Source organism: Lytechinus pictus, chromosome 14, assembly GCF_037042905.1.
Source record: "Lytechinus pictus isolate F3 Inbred chromosome 14, Lp3.0, whole genome shotgun sequence".
Classification (NCBI taxonomy): Eukaryota; Metazoa; Echinodermata; class Echinoidea; order Temnopleuroida; family Toxopneustidae; genus Lytechinus; species Lytechinus pictus.
In genome coordinates, this window is record NC_087258.1 from 27,873,020 (window position 1) to 27,885,416 (window position 12,397).

Genomic DNA, 12,397 nt, shown 5'->3' on the forward strand with positions numbered 1-12,397 from the left:
AAATACATAGCAACTGATTCTAGTACATAGCTCACTGTAGATAAACCAACATGATATGCTCATGAGGGGGTCAGAATCATAATGTAACATATCCGGAATGTACATAGAACTAATTCTATTCCAACTCAATCCCTTCCAGGTCTTCATGTTGACTCAAAGAAATTGAGTCTACATGCGATATTATGATTGCTAGACTCAAAATCAGTCACCAAGATATCGCACCCACATAACCATACGGTATGGAAACATAGAGTTCAGAAAAGACTGGTCACAAAGGCTAGGAGTGTAGCATGAATGTTGCTATAGACAAAGAGAAGGTGTTCGGATGGTGACGATAGATGTATTTGGTTTCATTCGCGCTCTACAAACAAGGAAAATATTTTCGTACCCCTAGTCCTTACCAACACCTATTTGCTTCAGTGCAGACACAACAGGTCGACCATGTGCAAATATTAATGTTAACACAAGTTGACTACAGATCAAATTACACTCATGTGTATTGAATAAATGAAGAATAGAAGTCCCAATCAACTTTCAAATAACAAATTGTTAAATTAATTGAAAATAGGAAATTATATAAAAAAATACAATGACATTGCCCAAGTGCTAATGCATTTAACTAAAAATTGTGCATGGTTTTGTAAAACAGGCAACTCAGTTTTTATTTAGAATGGATTGCTATCTTTGTTATTATGCATATTTTCTAGAAAGCCATAGGGCCAAAGGCCTGTTGTCTGTTTGATCACAGACAAAAAATTATTTTTTAAATATCTGTAGTTTTATTGATAAAATGAAAGCAAATAAAGAAAATTCACAAATATATTCATGATCAACATTTGAAGCAAAAATACAACTGACCCAATATAACATCTTGTTAAATGTTGACATGGTTATTCACTCATAGTACCGACTATGCTCGTGCAACTGCTAAAATGATTGCCATTAAAATGAACAGAACAATATATCAATATACAGCACTATCCATTTCTCATTTTCTGAATATGTTTTTAATCTCATACTGCCTTCGCTCTGACGATGCCTTTGATGATCAATGAACATGGGAACTATTAATAGCGATTCCATTCAGATCGATCGTACCTCTGTAATAATTCACAGCAAGTCGGTTGACATCAAACCATGTAGGTGAGGTTGGTATGAAATATACCGACCAACACTCGATCAATACATCACTGAGGAAGAACACTGGTAACTGCCAGAGGTTTTACCTCGGTCACAACAGGGTAAGGGGAGGGAAGCATTTCAAACCAAGAAACAAATATGATTCTGATATTACTATGTCCATCAACAAGCAATGAAAGGAAGTCCATGAACTTGGTATTTTGGTCTGACATGTGTAAATTAAACCAGGGATAAATATTAATTTTGTTTTGGTCATGGATTTCTCTGAGGGGCTGGTGATAAACAAGTCAGGGGGAGTGAGAGCTGAAAAGAGAATATTGAGATTTCATCAGGAAGATATGAGAGTAATACGGCATAGAAAATAAATTTAAATTGCTATAATCACCCTTGTCCATTTTATGAATAGAACTTTGATAACTAGTATTCTCTGCAGAAACATTTTCGGACACGATTCATGACATGCCTACACACTTTTTAATAATAGACTTTAATTTTTAATAACAACTCATGCTTATCACATAAAGATAGACATACACAGACAAACTCAACTGTTTTGTTATTTAAAAGCAAATATGTTCCTCGTATTCAGAAAAGCATCTAGATCCAAACCATACAGACGTATTGATTTGTGGTAAAATTCATGCCCAATTTCCCGTCCAGTGAAAAATGCTAAAACAAATAAAATGATACCATGGTAAAGGGATTCAAATGATTAGAATGTAATATCATACTACTATACCCTGCTCCCACGTCAGTGGTTAGGTATCAACACACCAAATCATATGCAATTCATTACTGCATAAAACTATGGGGTGGGAGGATTGTACTACATCACAAGGAGGAAACAGAGAGTGTTGAGAGTGGGAGGAGGAACAAGATAGGAGAAGAAGAAAAGATGGGGAGGGAATGAACTACATAGGCTCACACTACATCTCAGGAGGAAAAAGAGAAAAGAGAAGAAAGAAGAAAAGAGATGGAATCTGAAAGAGCAAGAGTAAAAAACAGAAAAGTACAGAGAGAAGGAGAGCGATTTCTCTGGTTAATGTAGCTTGAAATATGTTGTATTCACTTAGGGAATGTCTCATGAGAAATACATGTAAGGACAGTCTTGGACAGGCAACAAGCCAAGATGACATTGTGTTCAGACTGAATTTGGGCTCCTCTATCTTGCTGCTTATAACAAGGCTCTTGTACATCTCATGAATGGGAGAGGTGCTTGACCCTCACAAACTGTTGAAAAGTTAAAAAGGGAAAATTAGTTTGGGGGACATAATTTAGTGAATTCCCCTTCCCATTTTGGAAATGGACAAGATAAAGAGAATAATCATTAAAAAGGGAAAACAACAAAATCTCAACATAATGGAGCTAGGCCTACTTTGATTTACAACTTAATTAATAAAACTTGGAGAGACTATTATTTGCTTTTTTAATAAAGGGGATTTCGGGGGTGTGTATTACCAGTCTCATCAGCACAATTATTTAAGAAATTTGATATAGGATTTGATTGAGTTAATAGCTCATAACATTATTTTGGCAATGAAAGAATGATTTTCAGGTTTGATAATCCATCTCCTTGAAAAATAAACACAGATATTGATACTAAAACATTGCAGCACACCCAAAAGCAATGAATTAACATTTTGAATCCCATTTTTTGCCTTTGCAGTTTAATCCACCTAAACATTCTCCAGTGATGCATTCTGAAGTAAATCTTGGGGGCATATTCCTGAAAAGGTCACCTCTATGTAAACAATGTGTGAAGAAAATTGCTTTTCTCCAAGGCAAAGGCTAGACTCTTTCACAGGTCCCTGATAGACAATCACGCCTAGACAATGCAAGCACCATGTACTAGTAATGGAATGATTCCTTCAAAACTCCTGGTCTTGCAGTCTACATCCTGAACACTTGAAGGAGAAAGTGACTTTATGAGAGAAGGAGATATCAACTTCAAGAAACCAGTTTGATTCAGAACATGAAACCAACAATAGTCTCAATATAAGACTTAGTTCCTTATATGGCAAATATACAACCTAGATTACATAAACGATCAATGATCCCCCTTTAATCAGGAAAATTATAATACAGAGGAACATATATGATTAAATTATGTTTATCATACATTTATCAGCTTTTTAATTAATATTATTTTACACTATTTCCTCTTAAAAGGAACAAAATACTCAGGCGAGCTGCTGAATCACTTATCAGATATGCTTTATATAGAAGAGAGAAATTTTACAACCAAAATCTTTCCATGCTATTCTCTAGTGATTTCTAGTTATAGAAACTAAATTTATGTTTCTGTGCCACAAATCTGATTAAGAATGCTATCTTACAAGAGTAATATAGAATCATAAATTAACCTGACCTATATACACGACTGACTACTATGTCCTAAAGGAATCATGAAATCTACAATCTTATTGTAATGAAAACAGGACATTCATCATCATATATCAATATCAATCTTCCAAAAGTAAAATCTTCTTTGGTGAATGAACCATTATGACAAAATTCCTTTAAATTATTTCTGGCTACTTAAAAAGTAACTGTGTCTCCGTGTCATCATGAATATTCTGATCTAATTCTGTGAAGTTGATAGTTTAGGTAACCCAATTGCATAATGAACTCAGTTCCTGAAAGATTTTCATGTAAGAGCTGGAACATCTTTTTTTTATTCAATACTCATCATTGATTATATCCTTTACAAAATTATTAGGTTTCAGTTTGATCAAATTTGGTAGATAGCCTACATATTCTAGTGCTTAAAAGGCAAATAAAAATGTCAATATTTGATAAAAACATGAATCTGAGGCCAAGAAATAAATAAATACATGAAAAAGGGATACATGACTAACTAATTAAAGAATTTATTCCTTGAATCACAAAAGTGCAACAGTTGCCCCGCTAAAGCCAAGGTAAAAAAGTTACAATTTGCACTTAGAGATGTCTGAGTAAGTAGGTGACAAGTATAATTATTATAACCATTAATAAGGAGTCAGTTACATAAGAAATCTGTTTATATTATAGAAAGTCTCTTGGTATCGACTACAGAAACATACTTTTTCATTATTTTTGATATTTCATTTTTAACCTGAATTGGAAGTGAGGGCTGAACCCAGACTACTTTATCAAATCTCTTTATGAATAAACATTCCCCGCTCTGATAATGTCTCAAATATAGATTGAAACAGGGTGAAAAAATACTACAAACTTGTTTTCTAAACCATAACCTTGGCATCACAGGTTCAATTAACCATTAGCCCAGACGGGCACCCATCCCCTACTGTTCTTAGATATTAAAACCCAATTGGCCATGTCTGTATTATCATAACCGTGGTCTAGAGCCAGTCTGGAGCGGAGTAAGGGGGTAGCACCCTGATGTGGACAACACCTTGTGATGATAAGCTCAGGTTTCTTAAGGTGTTAAGTTTAAGAAGAATACACTATAAAACCTATGGTGTTAATTACACCAGTGAGCTAGTGTTGGGGCTGTGCCTTCAGGTGTTAACATTACACTTTAGAGATATAATGCCAAATAGTGTCACTATAACAAAGGGTTCTAACACCACTGGATGCTGAACTAACACCATCAACGTAACACTGGTGTAAAATGCTTGGTGCAATCCTCTCAGAATACTGACTAGTGTAAATACACCGAGTTTACTATGTAAAGCCTTATCTTATCTTGCACTTATTTGAAAGACAGGATTCAATATGAACCATGCGCTTCATGTTGCCGACAGGGTCTACGTACTGCAGCATTTATTTTCACAAATAAGCATACTCACTACAGGCCTATGTAGGATATTAATAATAGTTTGTTGTTTGTGTTCTGCCTTCTGAGCTTGTCAATGAAGAGAGAATGCTTTCAAACAGAGTCCCATGAACAGTTGCGATTGATTCGATCAATCTCAACAATGGCAAACCAGCAGCTCCAATATCTAGAATGCATATTCAAAGAGTTTTCTGCAAATGATACATTCACAGACTCATCCTCTTTGTTTTCAAAAGGGTGTTATGTACATTTGGGCGATTCCATACGTGTCGTACGGGACATTTCGTCAACAATTTCTAGTCTCTTAGCTGATTGCTTGAGCAATGAAAAATTATTTTTAGTCAATAATAAAGTTATAGCGGGTAGTCATGTGAAAAACTGATTATCAACACAAAATATTTGATTATGGCTGAATTAAGGGCGAATATGTTGTGTGTTGTACGGGACTCAGAAATGTCCCGTACGACACGCAACATTTTCACCTCTTATTCACTCATGGACAGCATATTTTTGTTGGTTGTCATTTTTTTACATGTCTACCCAGTAGTACTCTATTATTACCACAAAACAAATTGAAGTTCTTCATTTGTTTGGACAATAGGTTGAAAAATGTTTCGAAAATAGCTGATTTTTCTAGCATGGAATCGCCCATTTCCTATTCTGAATACTCATGATATTGGTAGACTTCCAAAGATGGGATTGATCTGATGAATTGCATCTCTTTGTAAGATAGGGCCCCATGTCTTCATGATCTCTTTTCAACCAGACCAGGTAAGGCCAGCTCTATAACAGAGTTTATTTTCACAAATGTGCAACCAACATGTATGTTATTCATGTTGAAGCGTTATCAAAGGTCATGACCTCCCATGATGAGTGCCTTGCCATATGGCGGCGGACCATACAACACCCATTGTGATTGTTATCCCAACTTGGTGCTACCTCTGAAAATCATTTTTGCTGTTATCCCAATCAACTGATCAAACTGTGTAAAGATAGGACGCAGTCATGAGAAGTTTGGATTTCATTGAATATCTATTATCTATGTAAACATCAGTAAATTTATAAGTAGGCATATCATAAAAGTACACAAACAAACGCATTTATTCACCGTTAGAAAGTATGAAGGAAGAAATGAAATATATTATTTCTACCATCCCCTTTTCTATTCTCGCTCATAATCACAACTTTTCTTTATCTTCAACATCCCTACTCATCCTTCTTCCTCCTGTTTTCCTTCCTCTTTCCTTCCCTTCATCCCTTATAGATACCATTCTATCTTCTCCTTCTCCATCTTCTTCTTTTCTTCTTGTTTCCTCTTCTGTTTTAGTTTCTTTTCTCTTGTCTTTTTTTCTCAAGTTTTTCTTCCTCTTCCATCTCTTCTTTTCTCATCATTTTATTTTTCATCTCTCTCCTCTTCTCTTCTGCTCCAAGACATCCATATCGACCCTTTCCTTGCACTTTTATCCACCACATTGTTTAGAATTCACATGACATACTCAAGGAATACATTAGTGCAACCAACAGCTTAGAAGCGCAGAGCTGCTGTTTGACTCTCCCTTAACACAATTGAACATTTCACAAACCCATGAATTTTGATGGGATCGTGTTGGAATCGGCAAAAAAAGCAAACACCATTCCGCTGCATTTTTCCATCATCGAAGGATGAAAATGGATGTCGTAAAAAAGAATTGAATTGTACCGTTACGCGTGAAACACTGTGAAGGTGGTGTTATTTTGCTGTTGGAATATTCATGCTATACAATTTGATGACATGGATGCTCAGATCTCCTCAATCATCTCTATTGTATTGATACAGGTACAATAGGTGTGACAGCTATTTGAATTCAAATCATATTAGATGAAACACCTTACAAATGGAGATAGTTATGAATGAAATTGAAATAAATTCATATTTTTTAAGGATCAGTATACAGAGGTGCAATTCATTTCTCAAATGAAGCCAGTTATTTGATATTCAAGCAATCAATTTGCTGTTTACAATAATATGATCAAAGTGAATCTATTTATATTATCCGATTGAAGGTAAATGTATAAACCAATTGGTCATTGGTATATCATGTATAGTCTTGCAAATTATACTCTTTCTATTATAATCAACTGCGTTTCTTTAAATTGCAGGGGCTCAAATGCAGCTTGGCTGTTGATAATCAAGGGCTACCACATAGTTAATTTACTTGATGAAATTAATTTCAAATTAATTTTCTTTAAGAAAAAAAAAACATTCAAGATATTTCATGGCATTCCAGAAATGTAAAATTAATCAGAATATTTCAAAGCCATTGAGTAAAAATTTTGTCCATTTATTCTATAACATTGGGATTATGGATGGTCAGTGATTAAATATAACGATAAATATAATATACCCCTCCCATCTAACTCCTCAACATCTCTTAAGAAGAATATTCAATAAAAAGAGGGCATGCAGGGTAGAGGATATTATAGACTGCTGGAGCCATACAAATGACATTTTATTCTCTCAAATCGCTGACTCAACGCTCTCTCTAGAGTAAAGTATTGCTTTTCTCTACTCTAAACCTATTCAGGAGATATTATCCAAATATTACAGAAAGGACATCCAAGATAAAGGGGGCTATCGAGACAGACTTACGAGGGAATAGAACCCATGCATATTCAGAGACGCGTCGTCGTCGCCAGCATGGAACACCATGTCATCATCAGAGATGGGTAAAAGAACCTGACCGAGGCAAACCACCATAAATTGCCCGTGCATTCTATAAAGGAATACTAAAGGATGCACACAGAATTCATAATAGAGGTTGAAAACAGACCTCTCTATGTATGAAAAAGATGTCAACAAGTTATTTTGAAAATAAAATATGGGCAAAGGGAGATTACTTGGAAAGGAAAGCAAATTCTAATGATAAAAAATAATATACGTATTGTTACACTGATAGACCCATATTCTTTTAACAAACTTTATTTTTTTCCATCATGAATACTGGTCAATATTAAATCATTCCCCATGGAAGAATTAATCACCTCGTAAAGTATCATATCAAATCCACAAAATTTATTTCAAATTCAGTAAAATGAGGAAAGCAAAAAATTATTCCATGTGCATATAAATTTGCCTTGGGCAAGTCAGAGTAATCCTTATGAGACATAACCCGAATACCCATATACGGGACTGAAGAGATGACTCACTATGAATTATTACATTCCAATATGATTTATATCTTTCAAACAAAAGAGAGAAAGGGCTGAGAAAAGATACAATTAAACCTTGCAAATCAGGAATAATATACAGGCATGTGTGAGAAAAAATTAGAAGTAGAATTAATCAATATCCAGAATTCAATGACTAAATAATGAATTTAAAAGCAACATCTGTTTGAGCAGTATACAGTATATTTGTTTTACTATTGTTGCTATTAACAGTAGCTTTATATTATGAACATATATTATACCCCACTCCCCTCCCATAAACACACTCAAGTAAAACTGGACTCCAAGCAGTAAATAAAATAACACATTAATCTTAGTCTATAATGATAAAAAAAACAAATAAAGGGGAACTTAATTGAGATATTTATTCCTCTTGAAAGACCAACTAGAAAGACCAATTCTGTTTTATCATGGATACTGTCAGCAAGATAAACAAAGTGGGCAGTGCATATGTGATAGCGTGATGACCAACACACAACTAATGTAACAGGAGAGGACAGAAAGAATAGTTTGCACACGTATCGTCGTCTTCATACAATTATTTCATATAAAACAAACTCACTCTAAATTGTGAAAGTCATACTTGGTTGACTGAGCCTGCCTAAACAAAATTTGCTTCTCTTATTTCTACCTTACTTCTGTTAGATTTTCAACTCTCTTCATCGTGGCGAACAAAACAGAATTCATAATATCCTAATTGACGCAATACCATTTCAAATAATTTGTCTTGATATCTATTGGGGGAAAAGTGCAAAGTATCATTGAACAATATGGTACTAAATTACAAATGATGCCATCTCTTCTCTGGGCATTTATGTTATCTAGATTTTTGTTCAAGATTTCAAAAATTCATTAATTTCATTTCCAACACAATACAACAAATAACATGTTTTGAAAATGATGTCATGTACATTCAAAGATTGAATTTTCAAATGCAAAAATAATTCTGGCAGATGTTATCAGCAATGAAGTTTAGCACCAAATTTATCAAAAGGAAAAAGGGAGTTTTTCCGAGACGTTTGGACTTGACCATTGAAAGAAGTTTTGACCAAACAAAAGACATGTGACCAATTAGTCTGAGACCATGAAGAAAATGGCCATGACTGAAATATAACCCATTATATTTTCCCCCGGTCATTTTTCAGTCATATTTTGACCATTCTTCACACACCAGGTGCAACTTGTATTTTCTTAACGGTGTAAAAAGAAAGCAAACAAGAAAGCAAATGAAACACAAATTGGCAATGAATTTGTTAGTGTTCACACAAGGTCTTTGTCAGACCTGATGAGTGGAATTCTTTCATTTTTCTAGCTAACGCCTCCGCCCCAAGGTCGGCCATTTCGTTTTTCATGCAGGTCATGTAGTCAAATAAATATGCATTCGCACTTCTTGCAAATGAGGTCTAATATTTTTATTTTATGAGAAAATAGTTGTTAACAGCAATAGGCCACCTCCAGTTATTATCATTTTCAAACATGACTATGAAATGAAAAATGTGCCGGTTAAATATCATCATCAATATCAAAATTAAGGATGAGTGTTAAAAGTGAAATATGAGGAATACCAAGTTTTTTTTTCTTTCACATATTTTATTGTTTTAGGGGAGGGATACGGGTTGAATTTGTTAATGCAGAGATTTGCCAAGCTGATATGGACCTAAACCATTTATAAAAGTTTTTAAAAAAATCACCATAACTAAGTCTTGAAAATAAATTATTAAAATGTCTTGGTCTGCCTTACAAACTTCATACAAATAGAAAATCAAAGCATCATTCTTATATAGGTCACACACACACATGCTGCATGAATGCAGGTGAATTTAATAGAATAATCTTTGTGCATAAATATCTTATGTATTACTTGAGGCTCTGAGATTTAAGGCCTGGATATGGTGCAGGGGCTTTCCATAGTCAAATTAACATCACGCTTGAACCCAATTTCCACCGAATATCGCGCGGGAGTGTTTCAATGGAAAATTTGCTCTTAGCCAATCAGACACAAGAATTTCAGCAGCTTATAACAGTTACTCTCTATATTTCTTAACCACAAACCAAGAAAACAAGACAAGAAGTTTACACAGGGCGAGCTAGAAACCAAGGGGGAAAAATCAGTATCATGTACCCCTCTCTCCATCAGGAAAAAGGCTGAGACAAGCTGCTCCTGCTAATATACAACACAAGACACCAAACTTTGGATGAATAATTTATGAATATTGACAGAAGCCTAGAAAATATGTGCCTCACATCGGCATGGCAACACACATGGAGGCCCAAAATAATTCAAGCTTGATTTCTCTCTCTCTTTCTGATGTACCCTTTTTTCTCTTCTTCATCGGAAGTTCATCTCTTCTCTCTTTTCCTCCTGCAATGTCTCCTTTTCCCTTGAGGCAATCAAACCCTCTGATCAACTTGTCGACTTTCCACGCACTCTACTACTAATATGCATCCCATCTACGCTTCACGTCGTATATTTCCCATGGTTTTCATGTTCGCGCCGCCTCAGTGTCTCTACTCTACCATACAAGCTTGGATCTCTGTTAGTATTTCCCACTCAACAATTCAGTTTCATGATTTTTCCTCTATTATTTATAAAACCCCCTCTGTCGAACATTCCATCTCTGGAAATGAGATGGTCTTAATATGTGACATGAATGTATGTCAGTTAATTTCATGCACTTAATACCTAGCAGAAAATGAGCTAATATAGGGATCATTATAGGATCAATTCATCCGCCCTCATTACATATGTCTTCATTAATCCATGATAGCCAAGTGGTTACGTTATAAACTAAATTGCCATTTCTAGATGAAAATTCCATTATAATGAGAATTCAATTATGAAAGCCTCGCATCTGAAAACATTCTAAAAATGAGAAAAATCAACAAAATATCTCATATGCACATGCAGGATTTATCCTATCAGATTTTATAATTTATAACTGAGGAATACTCTAATAAAAAAAGAAACTGTATGTTCCCATGGAAATGTGTAACTAAATTACCCAATAGAGTTGAAAATTCATCTCAAAAGAAGAGCTTAGAATTGTCCAAATTCAAATTCTTCCCTCAAAATTGAGGATGGTTGGGAGGTCTAAACTAATACTTCTTTACCATGTTTAGCAACTAAGATATAAATGGCAAATCAATATTGTAGATCAAAATTCAAGTTAAAAAAACATACAGAGACACAAATATAGATTAGTTAAGATATTTTGATACTAAGACCTCTTAGAGGTAAAAGAAATACATCTCTGGATGTGAAGAGCCATGAGATATTGTTTATGGGTTTAGAAATGCAACCATGCAGGAGGAAACATCTAACAAATCAGTGAAATATACGACTGATATGACTCCATTGATACCATGGGAATGATTAATGGGAGTATGAACGTGCCCCCAATGTTACCATCATTATTCAAAATCCAATTAAACCAATCCCATAGTCAAATCTCAATAGCAAAGATTGAAGCATTTTTCTCTCTAAAAAATAATTCCTCATTTATGCTATGACTGAAATTGAGAAAGAAACGAATGTAAAAGATCGTCTATGCCACAAGTCACCGCTTTTATTATCCGTTTTTATCAGAAATCTCAAATGCCATATTTTTCCTTCTTTGTGTGTTTAGGCTTTTGTGATTTAGTCAATAGCACTTTTAAGGGCTCGCAATGCAATTGTTTCTTTTGACAATTTGGCGTTTCTTTCAGACTTCTCTCAAAAAGCTTTCATGATCTGTCAGAAAACAGAATTGTCCTCCTCCGTCGCTGTCAACAAATATTCACATTAATGATGAACAGGCAACATAGAAGGCAGATTTCCACTTCCAAGGAGTAAAGTAGTATCTTTAACTTCCTTTGATACAGGAGAAAGAATATTTGTTGAAACGGTCTGGACTCTTAAGAAACATACACGCGAGATTTATTTGAAAATGCAATTGCACTTTAAAGTATAGATAAAAGATTTGTGCTATCACCTAATAATAAACTAAGATATCGCTTATAATATCTCTGAGTACATTTGTTAGGCATGATATAGCCTATAGGTGGCCATCCTTTAAGATAATGTAGTTAATTCTCCATAGGTATCTCCAATGAGGCTATGGTATTATCTGTGTGAGGCTCATAGCATGACCTCTTTTATTTTGTTCAGGTATACTAAAATAAACGAAATATAAGGAAAGATGGGAAGGTTAATGGAGTACGGAGGTGTAGAGGCCTGATTTTGGGAAAGTGAAGCTTGCAATATAAATCAAACTGGAACACACATACCCCATG